At 50.6% G+C, this 18,002-nt stretch overlaps 1 protein-coding gene across 3 annotated transcripts in view; it reads right to left on the reverse strand.

Moving 5' to 3' along the window:
* Positions 1–18,002, reverse strand: part of PRR5 (proline rich 5) — a 56,492-nt gene that overhangs the window by 29,616 nt on the left and 8,874 nt on the right. Inside the window, exons 1-2 of one of the 3 annotated variants that reach the window (XM_043965111.1) lie at positions 15,192–15,278; positions 10,466–10,554 (exon numbers count right to left, since the gene is read on the reverse strand). The exons of 1 other annotated variant lie outside the window; for it this stretch is intronic. The gene's annotated coding sequence lies outside the window, so the exon portion shown is untranslated. Of the gene's footprint in view, positions 1–10,465; positions 10,555–15,191; positions 15,279–18,002 lie in introns of those variants that run through there. One more of the 3 variants, XM_043965109.1, reaches the window with a different exon arrangement.

Consider the following 18,002-nt stretch of genomic DNA (forward strand, 5'->3'; position numbering starts at 1 on the left):
CCCAAAGGTGGGGCTCTTTTCATGAGACCCTAAGAAACAGCCTCTGGCTCCTTTCCCACTACTGGACAAGTAAACATGGGGATGAACTTCCAGCCTGGCCATACCCAAAGGCCCATGATGCCAAGAGAGCTGAGCCTAATTCTAGGCATCTAATTTGGCAGAAACCAAATCTGGTGGGGAGGTTAGACTCCTTTGAGATCAGGCCAAATCAGAAGGAACTTAGAACATTGAATGTCAGGGCTGGGAGGGGCTTTAGAACAGGAAATGTCAGAACTGGGAGGGGCTTTAAAACAGAGAAGGTCAGAGCTGGGAGGGGTCTTAGAACCTGGAAGGTCAGGGCTGGGAGGGGCTTTAGAACAGGAAATGTCAGAACTGGGAGGGGCTTCAGAACAGGAAATGTCAGAACTAGGAGGGGCTTCAGAACAGGGAAGGTCAGAGCTGGGAGGGGTCTTAGAAGAGGGAAGGTCAGGGATTCCCCTGTGAGAGTAGGAGCCCTACAATAAAACTTTTGGCTTTGCTGGACCCCACTTCCAGTGCCCAGGGGTGGCGGACAGGACAGGGCTGCCCAGTCACTGGATGTGACTTCCATAGCTCTAGGCAGGTTGGCTCACAGTCCTTTCAGCACTGTTGGAATAGAGGGATTTGGGGACTAGAAGTCCCAATGAAGAAGTGGCAAAGCTAGTCCTTGAACTCAGGTCCCAGCATTCCTGGCTCCACGTTCTTCTCACCACCCTTCTCTGCCTCTCCCCTGCAACTGGGCACCAAACCCACTGGCTCCCACTAGTTGAGAGGGCCCTTGTTCAGTGGACATGTTGCAGATAAGCAATTTGGGGCTCAAAGATGCTAAAAGACATCATCTCTCTCCCCAAGTCCTCCTCTCCCTACTTTCCCATTCCTTCTGAGGGTACTGCAGTTGTCCAGTTCCACAGACAAACCCTGTCTCTGCTGTCCCCTTTCTCCATTTCTGTCTATGGGACCTCCCCCATAACTTCTACTTCACCTGGAGAGACAGAGCTTCCATGGCTGCCATTACCTCCCAGTCCAAGATCATCTCTTTTGCTTGGTACTCAAGGCCTTACTAATTGGGTCCCACCCCATCTTTCCAGCTTTATCTCATATCACCCCCTTCCACAAACTTAAGTCCAGCCAACCTGGATGTATTCCTAACCTCTGAAAATGCATCCAACACCTTCATATCTGGTCTTTGCTGGTTCTGCCCATTGACTTTCTATTCATATAGAAAATCCAACTCCGATGCTACTCCCTTTGGGAGCCCTGGAGCCAAATCAAGAAAGAATTTCTGGATGGCAGAGGAAAGACAGTGAACTCTCAAACTCATGACATGATTGCTCAAAAAAAACATCCAAATAATGCCATAGGACAATTCCTGAAGCAGTAAAATCCACAGAAGAATGTGCTGAGATCATTTTCCAACCAAAGATGCCTTGGAAGGTCGGAAGGAGGGAACTGCTGTGCTGAGACAGGAGTGGAGTCCAACTCCACATTCACACTGACACAGATCCAGTCCTAGGAAGGCCTCACCAGAGAAAGAGACCACCCCCCCACCCCCGAGCCTCTGAATCAGCTGCAGTGCCAGTGTCATCTGGAACTAAGCTCACAGTCTGGTGAGAGGACTGAGCCCTTGGCAGGGGGGAGATTACAGGGGTCTATGCTGGTGCTGAGGCAGAACTTGGGTTTTTAACCCCTGCTGGGAACCAAGAAGTAGGCTTGAGTAGCAGTGGCCCAGGTGGGGAAAGGGCACAGGCTCATCAGAGCTGACAACCACAGCACACAAAACAAGTTGGTCTGGGGTCATCTTCGGACCAGGGAACAGGCCAGGTGAGTGAAGAACCTGCTCCTCCTTAAATCATACCACCTGGGACCTCCTGAAGTTTGGGATAGTGCAGCCTGGAAATAGTGCCCCACTTTAAGGAGCTAAAAGTCAAGTAAAAGAAAGGCAAGATGAGCAGACAAAGAAAGGTGAGGACCATAGAAAGTTTCTTTAGTGACAGGGAAGATCGAGGTGCACCCTCAGAGAAAGATGTCAACATCAGGGCCCCTATATCTAAAGCTTCCAAGAAAAAGATGAATTGGTCTCAAGCCATAGAGGTGCTCAAAAGGGACTTTGAAGATAAAGTTAGAGAGGTAGAGGGAAAAATGGAAAGAGAAATGAGGGTGATGCAGGAAAGACATGAGAAAAAAGTCAACAGCTTGAAAAGTCAAATGGAAAAGCTCTCTGATGAAAATAATTGCCTAAGAATTAGGATTGAACAAATGGAAGCTAGTGACTTTATGAGAAAGCAAGACACAATAAAGCACATCCAAGTGAATAAAAACATAGAGGGCAATGTGAAATATCTTCTTGGAAAAACTGTTGACCTGGAAAATAGAGCCAGGAGAGATAATTTGAAAATTATTGGTCTACCTGAAAACCATGATCAAGGAAAAGAGCTTAGACATTATCCTCCAAGAAATTATCAGGGAAAACTGCCCTGAAATTCTAGAAGCAGAAGGTAAAATAGAAATTGAAAGAATCCACCAATAACCTCCTGAAAGAGATCCCAAAAGAAAAACTCCTAGGAATGTTATAGCCAAATTCCATAGCTCCCAGGTCAAGGAGAAAATACTGCAAGCTGCCAAAAAGAAAGAATTCAAGTACTGTGGAGCCCCAGTCAGGATAGCACAAGATCTAGCAGCTTTTATATTAAAGGACTGGAGGGCATGGAACATAATATTCCAGAGGGCAAAGGACCAAGAATCACCTACCCAGCAAATCTCAGTATAATCTTTCAGAGGAAAAAACGGGACTTTAATGAAAAAGAGTACTTTCAGGTATTGGTGATGAAAAGGCCTGAACTGAATGGCAAATTTGACTTTCAAATACAAGACCCTAGAGAACCATAAAAAATTGGAATTGGGGGACATGCCTGGGGTCATGCAGTGGGTGACTGTCTTATGTCTGAGGCCAGATTTTGGCTGGGATCCCCCTGAGTCCAGGGTGGATGCTTTGTCCACTGTGTCACCTAGCTGCCCCATGATGACATCTTTAAGGTAAAATTGAGGGGTGAGGGGAGTGCACTGGGGGAGGGGAAAGGGCAGAGGTAGCATGGGGTGAAATCCCATATGAAAGAAACAAGAAAGGGCTTATAGAGTGGGGGAAGAGATGGGGTAAGGAGCCGGGCAGTAAATGAATTTTACACTCATCAGAATAGGCTCAAAGACCTTAAACTCATCATAGTTGCCTCAAGGAGGGATTAACACATATACACAATTAGATGGAGTAATCTATTTAGTCTGGGTGGTAAATGAGCCTAACACTCATCAGAATTGGCTCAAAGACCTCAATCTCATCAGAATTGGCTCAAGGAGGGACTAACATACACACTAAATTGGGTAGAGTAATATATCTAACCCTACAGGAAAATAGGAGGGGAAGGGTATAAAGAGAGAGGGGCAAAAGAAAGGAGGGCAGATCGGGGGAGGGGACAGACAGAAGCAAATCCCTTTTGAAGAGGGATAGGATGAAAGAAGATGGATAATGGAATAAATATCATGGGGAAGGGAATAGGATGGAGGGAAACAGTTAACAATAGTAATCATGAAAAAGAGAAAAGGGGGGAAATTGTACAAAAAATATTTATAGCAACTCTTTGTGGTGGCTAAGAATTGGGAATCAAGGGAATGTCCATCAATTGAGGAATGACTGAAGAAGCTGTGGTATATGATTGTAGTGGAATGGTATTGTGCTATAGGAAATGACAAACAGGATGATCCCAGAAAAACCTGGAAAGACTCATATGAACTGATGTATAGTGAAATGAGCAGAACTGGGAGGACATTGTGCATAGTGACAGCAGTATTATTCAATGAGCAATTGTGAATGACTTAACTACTCTCAGTAATACAATAATCCAAGACAATCCCAAGGGACTAAAAATGAAGCATACTATCTACACCCACACAACGAACTGATAAAAAGAGCACTTGTGGATTGTACATATATAACCTATATCAGATTGGTTGCTGTCTTGTGGAGGGGGAAGGAAAGGGAGGAAGGGAGAAAAATTTGGAACTCTAAATCTTATGAAAATGAATGTTGAAAACTACCCTTACATGTAACTGGAAAAAATAAATGTTTGTTGCAAAAATAAATAAATAAATAAAATTTAAAATTCAAAAAGTTAAGAAAGAAACTCCTGTCTGTTCTGGCCAAGGGATCCAAGGGCCCTTCAGGGAGGGCAGGGGTGCTTGGAGTAGTCACACATCTGTCCAGAGTTGGATCAGACCAAATCCTCTCTCTCTCTGTCCCTCTCTGACCACTAAGGCATCGGGGAATAGTTGAAAGAGGGATGAGTCTGGGATCAGAGGAGCAGGTCCAAATCCCACTGTGGAGCATGTGTGATCTTATACAAATCCCTTCCTTTTCCTGGATCACATCTATTGGAGGGGGGGGGGTGCAGCAGGGGGACTGGATGACCTTGGAGGTCCTATCTCTATGTCTATTAACCTAAAAGCCCTGGACCTGGGATCAAGAGGCCTCAGTTCAAATTCTCGCTGTTACTGCATGGGCGACTTTGGGCAAGGTGCTTCCCTTAAGGGATCCTGACAGAGCTCAGGACAAAGAGTGGTCTGGGGGTACTTTCTGTCCTCTTGCTTAGGGAGCAGCAACCCAGCAGAGGTCAGTCATCATCATTGGTGTTAGGATGACTATTTCCACAGCACTTTTCTCACAAGATCTCGGTAACATCAGCTGAGATGCTCAGGCAGGGGGCTCCTGCTTCTCACCACTATGTGCAGGTAAGCACAGACTGGCTGAGCTCTGAGGCGACAGGGCTAGTCCATCAGTCAGTCAAAAAGCACTTTTCAGGTACCTACTGGGCACTCTCCTCTCTGGGTCTGTGGGGTGCTCCTCCTCCTGCTCTCCCTCCTCCTCCCCCTCTCCTTCCCCTCCTGTCCTCCTCCTCCGTCTGGGTCTTTATTGCTGGCTCCTGACTGTGGGGCTCCACAAGGCCCTGACTAGGGTCCTCTTCTCATCTGCTTTTCTGCCCTGTCCTTTCTTGCAGACCACATTAAGCTCCCACTAGTTAAGTGTCAACCCCAGTCTCTCTTCTGAGCTCCAAGCCTGAATCCCCAATGGCCTCCTGAACAGTGTGACGACTGGACATCCTGGACACCTGGCGTGTCCACAGCAGAGTTCCTCATCTTGCTGCTCTTTCCACATTCCCCTAGTACCATCCCTGGTGCTGCTGTCCTTCCTATCTTTGGTTTCATAACCATAGCATTGACTTCGAGGTCCCCCACTGACTCCCATCACAAAGCCCATCAGTGGCCAAATCCCCTCTCTTTTCACCACCTGTCTCACATCCTATCCCCACTGAGTCCGGACCTCATCACCTCTGGCCTGAACCATTGGGGCGGTCTCCTCACCTCAAGTCCGCATTGCCCAATTCACTCTGCACTTGCGGCCAAAGCATTCTTCCTCTGACATCACCCTTCTATCCAATCGCCCTACATTTGGCTTTAAAACCATGACATACCTTGGTCATAGGACCATTTACATCCTTGCGCACTCCCTGTCCCCACCTGCATTCTGGACTCCCCGACTGACCTTCCCTCCAGCCATCCCTCACACCTTCCCCCTCCACAATCCACACTGTCATCTGCACAAAGCCATTACTGATCTCCCTCCCTCCTTTAGTCCCTAGTGCTCACCCCTTCCCCAAAAACCTAGCCTACTTTCACTGCTTTGCATTATATTGGTATAAATGCACTTCTTTTTTTTCCACTCTCTACATCCCTCATGGGAGTGTCAGATCCCTGACAGCAGGAATGGCTTCATTCTTGGTCCCCAGCCCCCAGCCCCCAGCCCCATGCTCCCCATAAGAAGTGGCTCAAGAAATGCCTGATGGCTGATCGATCTTTTCTACAGGCTGCCCAGGTGAGTGGTGGCCCTCAGCTGACCCATGCAAAGTGCAGTCCACATAATATCTCCTTGGAACCTCCTAAAGGGGGCTTGGAGGCAGCCAGGCTTGTCCCTTTCACAGGTGAGGAAACTGACACACTATAGCACACATCCTCACCCAAGGTGTCTGAGCAGAGGCTGGACAAGCCACTTACTGGGATGTGGCATGGAGGCTTCTGTCATTGGATGGAGGAATGGGTGGATGGACAGATGGATGGCTAGAAAAGATCCCTTCCAAGGTCTTTTCTGCACTCAAAGATTCTACCCATCTATGAGTCAGAGATTCTCTGAGTCTAAGGGACTAATGTTCTATGAATCTACAATTCTATGAGCACAAGGAGCAAACATTTTCTGAGCCCGACAGAGTCCACAAGTGTAAGACTGGCAGACTGGGAAACTCCACAAGATGGTGAGCTACCAGGGCTAAAATGCCAAGATTCTAATCCTCTGTGGATCAAGAGTCTGAGATTTTCTGAGACAAAGAACCTGTGAAGGCCCGATTCTTGGAGCCTACAATTCAATGACTGTGGGGTCTGAAAAGTCTGGGAAGGGGAAAGGATACTTGTACAAAACCCTTCTCTGAGAGCCTTGATGTTGCCAGACTACCCAGTGCCTCCACTGAAACTGGCTGTGATCCAGCTTGCTAGGAGAGCCTGCCTGCTTCGGGGGAGTCACTCTGAGTCACCTGATGAGTTCAGGTTCTGAAGAACAGGAGAGAGAGAGAGAGAGAGAGAGAGAGAGAGAGAGAGAGAGAGAGAGAGAGAGAGAGAGAGAGAGAGTGTGTGTGTGTGTGTGCGTGTGTGTGTGTGTGTGTGTGTGTGTGTGTCTTTGTGTGTGTCTGGAGGGGGTGTTTTTTAAAATCTCCTTCAGTTCGACTCATCTCAAAGGCAGATGACAGAGAGGAAAAAAAAAAAGGTGTTAAAACTGCAGTGGGATTTCAGAGTGAGCAGCCATGAGCTGAGCTTGGCGATCACAGGCGGCTGCTCCCCATCTGTGGTTTACAGACATTCACAATCTGCCCTCCAGAGCCTGCTCCCCAAGGGCTTCCCCACTCCAGGGACAGAAAGTTCACCACAAAGCATGCTGTCTGTGTTCTTTGGCTGGGGATTTAAGGGGGGGACTCGGACCGGCCTCGCTGTCTCATATCAGCCCAAGCTGTCACCTTCATAGTCCCTTTGAAACAACAGAAGAGGGGAGCTCAGGCAGAAGCCTGGAGCTGACCCGAAATGCTGATGAAGTGGCCTGGGAGGGTAACAGGCAGGAAGATGGGAAAGAAGGAAGGGGGAAAGAAGGTGCAGACTCTTCCAGGCCTAGACAGAGGGTGACTGTCAATGAGCAGGGCTCATGCCCACCCTGCCCCACCCTGCAGGAGTCAGGGATGCCAGTCCAAGGTCTAAGACGGAGAAGAGCCTTCCAGAAGGTGACCTGCTGGGCTTCTAGGCAAAGCAGGGAGAGCACAAAAGGCTCTGCACCCTCAGGAAGGCGGGAATCCCTTCATCGGCAAAGGGGACATGATATTTGCACCCACTGCTTCCAAGGGTTGTTGGGGAACTCAGAGGAGATGGGGAGGTGCTTTGCCCACCGGAAGGGGGCAGATAACAATGGTGGTGCTGGTTCTGATAGTAACAATAACACATCCAAAGCACTTTCCAGGACTCACCCCTCCCCCTCCAATTCCCTTTCTCCTTCCCAGACTTGCTTTCTTGGTAAAATTAGACAATTAAATGAGATTCTCTCTCCAGTCCCTCTCAGCTCTGACGTACCAGGCATTTGTTCTGAGGCCCTGAGAAGCCTCTCTGTGCTGAGTCTTAAGGTGCTCCCCACCCCCACAAATCCTGACATTCTCTGTTCTCAGATCTCTCCCAGACTGAAGTCCATGAAGCCCCACAATGTGACTTCTCATTTTCCTTCCTGTGCTGTAAAATCTTCATGGGAAGCTGCTCTTGCCCTGGGACATCTCTCTGTGCATTTGATTTACAGACCAAGGAGTTCTTCCCAGGGAGCCTGTGCTCCCAGAGACCAACTGCACACACACAGACAGACAGACAGACAGACAGACAGACAGACACACACACACACACACACACATTGGGAGCAGGACCACTATGGTGCTAGGGGCCAGCTAGGTTCAGAGCAAGGGGGAAGGGGGTCTCTGATGCTGCCAGTGATGGTCAGGTCTCAACCAGCTGAGGGTGAACAGCTGAACACTAGGGATCTGTAGCCAAGCCGTCCAGCAAGCCCAAGGAAGCTTCTTGGAGATAAACCCCTTTGTCAGTCACCAGCCCCTTTCCAGGATCCCTTAGAGTGTCTTTGAAAGGAACTTCTCATCCTTCCCCCCTCCTTCTAGGTTCCTTTTACCAACTTGCCTCACTTGTATTGATGACTCCTCCATCTTTCTAGTCATCAAAGCTCAGACCTCAGCAGCATCTCTGGCCCTTCTCTCTCCCTCATTCCCCGCCCCCCCCCCAGCCAATCAACTGCTCAATCCTGCCCCCATCACATAAGATGAAGCTCAGAGACTTTGAGCTCCCAAGTTTGGACCTTCTGTCCAGGGTCCTTCTTTCATAGATGAGGAAAGTGGTGTGCAGAGAGTTGAGGAGACTTGCTCAGGTCCTTTGATTTCAAATCCAGGGCTCTGTTTTCACCCACCCCATGTTCTGCCCCCACTGTGGTCACACTTGTCAGACCCTACGATCCAGATGGCTTTAATCCATTCCTAATTGCTTCTAGACTCTTCCTTGACAATCTATCCTTCAGTCAGGGGCCCAGACAATCTTCCCAAGGCATACGCTGACCTCACCGCTCCTCTATTCAAATACCTGCAGCAGCTCCCTATTGCTTGGAGCCCAATATAGAGACATCCCTCAGCCCGGCATCAAATTCCTCCTCACTCTAGCTCCAACCCCCCTCCCCCTGCTCCAATCACTGCTGGACTTTTAAGCTCCCCCCCCCTCCCCTCCCCGCCTCCGCACACCCACGTTAATGTCCTTAGCCAGAAGAAATCATTAAGTCGTTATACGGGTCAGCTGTTCCTAGGAATGCTTCAGCCCATCCCTGAGCTGTGATGTGTCCAGTGGCTCCAGCCTCCTCAGATTTCTGGGCAAACCTCATCACCGCGATGCATAGCTGCACATTGAGGAGTGACCAATACCTGGGGAGATCTGGGCGCGGGGAGACCAACCGAGGAAAGCGGAGACAAAGCAAGAGAGCCAGTGATTCAGCAAAGTCAACCAGGACCCCCTAACGAGGCTGCCCGGACCCCCACATTCACGTGCAGACTGGGCTCAGCGACAGCTTTCCTGCCGCTCCCTCTTCTCACTTCCCTAGTCCTGTCCATGCTCCCGGCAACGCCCCCGTGCCTCTAACCCCTCCGCTCTTCCCGGGCTCTGCTCAGGTCTCCCAGGCTTGTTCCGGCTCTCATTGCCCAGCCCAGCCTCCACCGGGACTGCAGCCATTGCCTCCTAGCCCCGAGCTCTGCCGTTCTCCTCATCAACCCATCCTTTCTGCCCCTGCTCACCAGGGAAAGCTGCCCTTCCCCTCTTTACTTGGCATTCAAGGCCCTCCTTAAGCCCCTGCCAGCCTGCCTTTCCCGTTTGACCTGCTAGTAGAGGCCTCCTGGATCTTGTTGCAGTCTAGCTTGGAACCTCTCTGTCCCCTAATGGCCGGCCTCGATTCATACCCTCTATTCGTATCCAAGACTTCGGGGAGCCCTACTCTCTCCTTTTACAGATGAGGAAACTGAAACTCAGGCACTTGGAGCAACTTGTCCCAGGACCCCAGGGAAAAGACCCGAGGTGGAGATTTGCACCCAGGACCTGTCTCCAGGTCCAGCAGCCCAGGATTCCCCGTCCTCTGTCCCCACTACTGATTTAGCTTGGAGGGCCCACATGCCACCCAGCCCTCCTTGGACCTCATGAAGCCAGGCCTTCATTGGCTCCTCTCTTACCTTGATCAGGTAAAGCCAGGCTGGCAGAGGGGTGTGTGTGGGGGGGGGGTCATCAGGCTGGGCTTCTGTGGGTGTGCCTGTCCCCTGGAAGCTGGCGGCTTCCAGCCAGGAGGTCCAGAGGCCGGACTTCCGACACACCTCATCCTGAAGTCCTGGCTCATGATTCATGCCTTGTGGCCACCACTGTGGGAAGCTGAGGACAGTTTGGAGATGGGGAGCTGGGTTTGGATCCCACTTGGGCCATTTACCAGCCTTGTGAGCTGGGCAACCATAAAAGGAGAAGGAGACTCGATTTCCTCCTATCTTTGGGTCACAGTACCTCCTCATCTGTAAAACAGGGCTACCGAGTTTCACCCCTTGTCCTAGGGCACGGCAAAACTAGAAAGAGAGGCACTCACACCTGGACTAGAACCCTGCTGTCCAGCTCCCGGCCTGGGCTCTCACACCAGGCATCCTGGTGTGAGAAGGGTATGGCTGGGGAGCTGGGCAAGACCTCACCCCTGCAGGGCCAAGGGGCCTTCAGGAGCAGGAGGCCCCTGTGTCCCCAACGGTCTCACCTGCTCAGGGGCTGGAGGAATCTGGCAGAATCTTGGTCAAGGGGAGCCTGAGAGGGGTACAGTCACACCTGCTGAGGTTCCTGGCAACCCTGGAGAGGAAGGAAAGGGCATGGCTTAGGAGCAAGAAGCATGAAGCAGACCTTTGGAAGAAAGAGCATTGTGGTGATGCCTCCAGCCTTCCTAGCCCAAAAGTTTGAGGGGAAAGACTCTCTTCCCCTCCCCCATGTAATAGAAGAAGAAAAGAAGGAAGGAAGGAGGGAGCTAAAATGTCAAATACAAGGATTAGATACAGCTATGAAGACCGGAGTCTGTCTGGGTAGTTAGTGCCTTGGCTGTACTGTGTGACCTTGGTCTGGCCCCTTCACTACTCAGCGACCTCAGCTGTCCAATGAGAGGGTCAGACTTGAGGTCATCTGAGACCCTCAGGCTCTACCCCTGGAGGCTAGGAAGGTGCCAATGAGAGGAAGTTTCCTCATCTGGCTCCCACCCATTCAGGGCCTGCCTATTCCAGCCTCCTGGTAGTCACCTTCCCATTAACATGGCTGAAGTTCTTTCTTCTCCCATTTCTGACATCCTCAGACTTGCCATTTCTTAGCGCCCAATAATAGTCCTGAATCTATGCCTGGTACACAGTAAAGACTCAATAAAGGCTGTGGGCTGCCAGTGAGCCAATGTTGGGATGGAGTGGGGGGCACAGCACAGCCCCCTTCCCCAGCCCTTTTCCAGAGCTTATCAGCCCTGCCTCAGCTTCTTCCTTTCCCCACCTACCCAGTCTGTGGCAAGAGGATGTTGGGAGAGATGGGAGTTCTCCCAGGAAGATGGAGGGAGTTGGGAGGAGTGAGTGAGCAGAGGCCTGACCCTGGCTTCCAGACAGTGCGGAGGGAGAACCAGGAAGCAGCTGCCTTCCAGCCCCAAGAAGGAGGAATCCTGAAGCCCAAGATGGGGACTTGCACGTCCCTTCAGCAGGTATCTCTGGGCAGGGCCGACTGCTGAGAGACAGAGAAGGACACATCTGACAATTGTTCCCCCATCCAGTCTCAGGCCCCGCTCATAGGGAGTGGGATGGCAAGTGTGTGTGTTGGGGGGGGGTGAGTATAAAATGGGAAAGGCCCTCCTTGTAGAACATCTTCTATGAAGGCCCAATCTCTTAACATGGAGGCAAGAGGGCCTTTTATATATTAAGGAAGGTCATAGAATCATCTGTTTGAAGCAGGAAGGGGCTTCAGAAGTCATGGGGTGTGAGGTATCAGGAACCTTTGAAAGGGAATGTCAGAGCTGGGACACAGAACATGGAACAGAAAGGGCAGAAAGAAGCCTTTGAATGGCATCCCTAGGTAAGACCTAAGGACCATTTTGTCTATACCCCTTATTTTGTAGGTGAGGACTCAAGGTGAGACAGGATCTGTCCAAGGTCACAGTGAAAGGAGTGGTTTGGCCAATAGACTGAACCCAGGATCTTTTGTTTGTTTGTTTGGGTTTCTAATAAAACCTGGATGAACACAAGTCCCCCTCAAAGTCCTTCCAAAATGACATCCTTAGAGCCTCCTCAGCCTGAGATGCCATGCCCAGGACCAAGCAGCATGCTCAGACACAGGTTACCTTAGGGGACCCTCTCCTGGGCAAATATACAGCAGCCTGTCACTGGGCCTGAGTCTCACCTTCCTTGTAAAGTGAGGTTACTACTAGTCGGTCTGCCTAACTCTGAGGACCCACATGAGGTCAGCAGTCAGCAGTCAACAGACTGGAACTTGCCCACCTGGAATGTTGGGGGGGGCATAGCTGGCTTCTAGGAGGAACCATCTAAGTGGAGTGGAAACTCCTTGAGGCCAGGGCCAGCCGTCCCCAACTCTAAGGCAGCATCAGCTGTCAGCAGGCACTCAATCACTGCTGACTGGATTGGAAAGAAAAGTGAACTCATTTGGGTTGAGGGTCAGTCCTTCCATTGTACACAGGGCCTTGTATATCGTTGTTAACTTAATGCTTACTGAATTGCAGTGACTGTCCCTGAAATGACAGAACTAGGCTGATCAAAGGTAAGACCAGCTAGCCAGTGGAACACTTTGGGCCCTAAATCTCAGGTGAGGTCAGGAAGCCCAGAGAACAAGGCCAGGCTCCAAGTCCAGAAGGACTGAGGCACAAGGGGTAGGCAGGGCCTCACTGTCCCCTCCGGGTAGGCGCAGAGCACCCCTACCTGCAGAGGCCGAGTCCTTGAAAAATAGGTGACCATGCAAAGCAATTGGTCTGCTGTCCACTGTCTTGGCCAACCCACACCTGGAACGTTGTGCTCAAGCATGGAGCCATTGACAAGGGGAAGAGCATCCAGGGGATGTGGTGGGTGGGACAGGCTGGGGGCAGTGAGGTGCTCATGCTTGTCTCATCCCCCTTGGCATCCTCCAGGATTGAGACCTGCTGGTCCTTGGCCTGCACCCTTTCCAGACTCATGGAGGCACACTTCTGGCCCCTCAAGAGGAAGAGTGTCAGGTGCTGCCCACCTGGCCCACCTGACCCTGCTGGTCATCTTCCCCCTGCCCCCAAGCCCATGGCTTCCATGCATCCAGTAAGCACTTGGATGCAATTTCCAATCCTCACCCCAAACCCACAAGCCGCCCAGGGAGGATTGACAGAGAGGGGATTTGAACCCAAGGTCTTAGGCTCCTAACAGACTCCCACTTCACACCCTGTCCATCCTTTCCTCCGATGTGGTCCCAACCTCAGGGTTAAAGCAGACTTGCAAATGTGATGACTTTTCCTGGATGGGCCACATGCCTTGATCTGACTGCCCCCTCCCCTGGCTCCAGCCTTCCTCTCCTCTAGCCCTAGAGGGTTCACAGGGAGAAGCATCTGAGCATGGGTGAAGATGTCTTCCTTCCTCTCCGTGGCCAGTTTCCACCACATCGTTAAGGTTTGAAACAGCTTTTCATCAGCTGGTGAATTGTGTGGGTTTCCTGTACATGTCAGAAAATCATTTCCTAACCCTCCCACCACTGAGAGATCAGGGCACTGAGTCCCTTGGCCATAAAAGAAGGGCTGCTTGAGCAGGATAAACAGTTGGACACCCCCCCCCATACGTACACACACACACACACTATGGACCCACTTGAAAGCTTTGGGGCTAGTGCCAAGCTGAGCCCCATGTGGGTACACCAAGGAAAGTGCAGTTTAATCAGAGAAGCATTCACACCCAGATGCAGAGAGTCTCTGCCAAGAGCACTGGACTGGGCATTGCAGGGTCATGGACTGAGACCTGGAAGGGAGCCTCAAGGACCATTGCATCCAGCTTTCCCATAATCTAGGACTCTCATTCAGTGAAACTGCTCTCTCCAGAGTTAGCAACCATCTCTTCAATCCCAACGCTAATGGACTTTTCTCAACCCTCATCTCTATGCAGATAAGGCCCAAATTTCTACATCTGGCCCTAGGCTCTCTCTTGAGCTCCAGGCCTGTATCGCCAACTACCTCTTTTTTTTTTTTTTTTTTTGGTGAGGCAATTGGGGTTAAGCGACTTGCCCAGGGTCACACAGTTAGTAAGTGTTAAGTGTCTGAGGCCCGAGTTGAACTCAGGTCCTCCTGACTCCAGGGCCAGTGCTCTATCCACTGCACCACCTAGCTGCCCCGCCAACTACCTCTTAAACATTTCTACCTCTTAGACATCTCTACTGTGATTTCCCATAGGCATCTCAAACTCAACATATCCAAAGTGTAACTTCTCATCTCCCCCACCCAAACCCTCTCCTCTTCCTAGTTTGCCTGTTACTGGGGAGGGCACCACCATCCTCTGAGGATCCCAGGGTCCCACCCCTAGGAGTCATCCTGGTTTCCTCACTATCTCTCATTCCCCCACATCGGAGCTGTTGCCAAGTCCTCTGATTCCACTGCTGCACCACCTCTTGTCCATTTCACTCCCTGCAATATCTCTTGTCCATGATTTCACCTCTGCAGCTTTTTCTCTTCAATTTCATCTCTGCAATATCTCTTGCAGCTTCTCTTTAATTTCACTTCTGCAAGATGTCTTGTTGATTTCACCTCTGTAACTTTATCTCTTCAATTTCATCTCTGCAATATTTTTTTATCAATTTCATCACCACCCCTGCAACTTTACCTCTGCCATATCTCTTGTTGATTTCATTTCTGCAACATTTCTCATCAATTTTACTTCTCCAGCATCTCTCCAATATTCCATTTCTCCTGTCTCCACACTGGAGAAGATCTTCAGCAACTCACACCTGGACCATTACAGTAACTTGCTGGAGGTGGGGTCTGCCTGCTTCCAGTCTCCCCAACTCCTGTCCATCCTCTTTTCAGCCACTAAAATGATTTTCCTAAATTGCAAGTCAGACCATGTCACCCTGTACTCAGCAAGCTCCAGTGGCTCCAGATGGCCGCCTCGAGGTCAAGTACAAAATCCTCTGTTTGGCATTCAAAACCCTTCATAATTTGCTCCCTCCTCCCTTAACTTGTCTTCTTATACTTTGCTTTCCTCCTCTCCAGGTACTCTATGATCTGGTCACACCAGACTTCTTGCTATTTCTCTAACACAACCCTCCATCCCTCCTTTGATATGCTTCTGCACTGGCTGTTCCCCATGCAAAGAACACTGTGTCACCTCACCTCTGCTACTTGGTTTTCCTAAATTCCTTCAAGACTCAGTTTCAGGCTCGCTTGCTTATTGCAAGAGGCCTTTTCTGCCCCCTTCACCCCCATCAAGTGACTTCCCCTCTCAAATTACCTTTCATTCACTCAGTCCATAGCTTGTTTGCACAGAGTTCTCTTCTCCCATTAGACTTTGGGCTCCTTGAGGGCAGGGACTGGTTTTTGCCTTTCTTTGTATCCTCGGAGCTTAGCAGTGTCTGGCACATACATAGTCATCAAGTCAACAAGCATTTATTCAGTGCCTACTGTGTTCTAGCACTGTGCTAAGAGTTAGGGATATAATGGGGGAGAAAACATGCAAATATCTACATATGTGTGTAGTAAATTAGGTAAATATCAGAGGAAAGAATTAAGGTTAAGGAGGGAAAGGCTTTTGGTAGAAGATGAGATATTATTTAGGTCTTAAAGGAATCCAGGAGGTCAGTAGTCAGAGCAGAGGAGAGAGAACGTTTCAGGCATGGGGCACGGCCAGAGAGAAAGCCCAGAGCCAAGAGATGGAGGATCTTGTTCATGGGACAGCCAAGACGTTGGGGTCAATAGTTTGAAGAACAGATAGTGGAGTGGGGTGGAGAGAGTAAGGTATAAGAAAATATCCTAGGTGTCTAATAAATGTGTAGTGACTGACTGAGGAAGTGCCTTAGCCAAGATCACGCAGGTAAACTCAGTGACAGGGAAAGGATTTGAACCAGGGTGCTCCAGCTCAAAGCCAAACCTCTTCCTGCTGTCCCACGAAGCCTCCCAAGTCCAGACTTGTCTCAATCTTGCTGCATGACGTGGTGCGAGTCTTCTCCTCACTGTGGATTCCAACATTTTCCTTCATAAAATGGGATGCTCTATCTCCCACCCCACTGGGGCAAATCAATCAGTGAAGGAGCAAGCACATAGGGAGTGGTTCCTAGGCAATGAACATTGGGCTAGAAACAGGAGCCACCGAGACAGACCGGTCCCTGCCTCCAAGGAGCTGACATTCCATCAGAGAAAACAGTATGCACACATGCAAACACACACAAACATGTAGGAAATAAACATGAGGTGGCATCTGGGGAAGGGTGGGAAAAGCCAGTAAGGCAGGGCAGGGGGCAGATGATGGAGAAGCCGGTGGTTATGTCCAAAGAGGGACCTCAGGGGCCTCCCAAGAAGTCGGAGTGACAGTGCCCTCCTGTGAGGAGGAGACCACCCCCCCTCTGCCTTTGGGGGATACCTCATCATTCCCAGGAGTTTTGTTTTGTGGTTCTCCTTCTCAGTAGTCAGCACGAGCATTGGTGCTGCTTCTCCTCAGAGCTAGAGCTTCCTTCCTCAGGGAACTAAGATGCCAAAGCAGATTGGAAGTGCCTCCCCCAGGTCACCTGAGCAGGTCAGTGGCAGGCCCAGGTCTCTTGACCCCAAGCCCAGGGCTCATGACCCATCCTAGTGATTCCTTAGGTAGATGGGGAGTGAGCAGTAGCTTGGACAAGGAAGGGTAACAGGGGCAGGCCTTTTCCCAGGCATTCTCTGAATCTAACTAACATTCAGCACATGACCACGTGACTCAGGGAAATGCCAAAGTATCACAGCCCTGCCTGTCTGTCTTCCTGCCATCTTTCCTTTAACCTCCTCTCACTGGCTCTGAGGTCAGAGGACCCGGGTTCAAATCACACCTCTGATGCTTACTCCCTGTTTGACCTTGGACAAGTTCTTGCCTCTCAGCTGTTTCCTCTGTGAAATGAGGAGATTGGGATAGACCGCCTCTGAAGTACCTGCTGGCTCTATCTGGAGGATCCCCTCCCTCCTCCCCCCTCCTTCCTTCATTACTCCCTCCCTCCCTTCCTCCTCCCCCCATCTTCCTTCATTACTCCCTCCCTCCCTCCTCCCCTCTCCTTCCTTCATTCCTCCCTCCCTTCCTCCCTCCCCCCTCCTTCCTTCATTCTTCCCTCCCTCCCTCCCCCCTCCTTCCTTCCTCCCTCCCTCCCTTCCCTCCCTCCTCCCCTCTCCTTCCTTCATTCCTCCCTCTGTCCTCTCCCCTCCTTCCTTCCTCCTCCCCCCTCCTTCCTTCATTCTTCCCTTCCCTCCCTCCTCCCCCCTCCTTCCTTCCTTCCTTTCTTCCTTCCTCCCTCCCTCCTTCCTTTTTTCCTTCCTCCCTCCCTCCTTCCTTTTTTCCTCCCTCCCTCCCTCCCTTCCTCCCTTCCTTCCTTCCTTCCTTCCTTCCTTCCTTCCTTCCTTCCTTCCTTCCTTCCTTCCTTCCTTCCTTCCTTCCTTCCTTCCTCCCTCCCTTCCTTCCTTCCCTCCTTCATTCCCTCCTTCCCTCCTTCCTTCCTCAAAGGTTCTTAGACCTAAGAATAGAAGGGACCCCAGCTAATCCAACCTCCTCAGTTTATGGATGAGGAAACTGGGACACAAAGAGGATACTTGACTCACTCAAAGCCATGTGGGGTGAGTCAAGGTTCTTTCCCCTGGGGTACCTGTTTATGCTGAGCCCCATTCATGCCCCACAGGCTATGGATTTATGAGGACCTTTGAGGTCAGTGCCAAACTCTTATCTTACAGATAGGGAAACTGAGGCATGAAGGAGTAAGGTGAATTGTCCAGGTCACACATGTATGTGTGACAGGGCCAGGATCCCAGCCCAACCCTACCTTTTTCCAAAGGCAGAGTTTGGGGACTCATTCTGTGGGTCCCATTAGCTTCCTATTTGTTGAGAAGATCACAGACAGAGCTGGAAAGGGCCTTTGAAGCCCTAAATAAGGGATAAGGCTGTGCCTAGGTCAGGCCACCAGGGGTGAAGGGACCAGCCCAAGGTGACCTAGGTGGCAGCAATGAAAGCCAGGTCCTCTCAAACCACCAGGAAAATGAGAAGGTGGGCCTGGGGCTTTTCCAGTCTGGCATCTTGTGCCCTATCAACCTGCAAGGT

The sequence above is a fragment of the Dromiciops gliroides genome, chromosome 5 (genome assembly GCF_019393635.1).
Source record: "Dromiciops gliroides isolate mDroGli1 chromosome 5, mDroGli1.pri, whole genome shotgun sequence".
Lineage (NCBI taxonomy): Eukaryota > Metazoa > Chordata > Mammalia > Microbiotheria > Microbiotheriidae > Dromiciops > Dromiciops gliroides.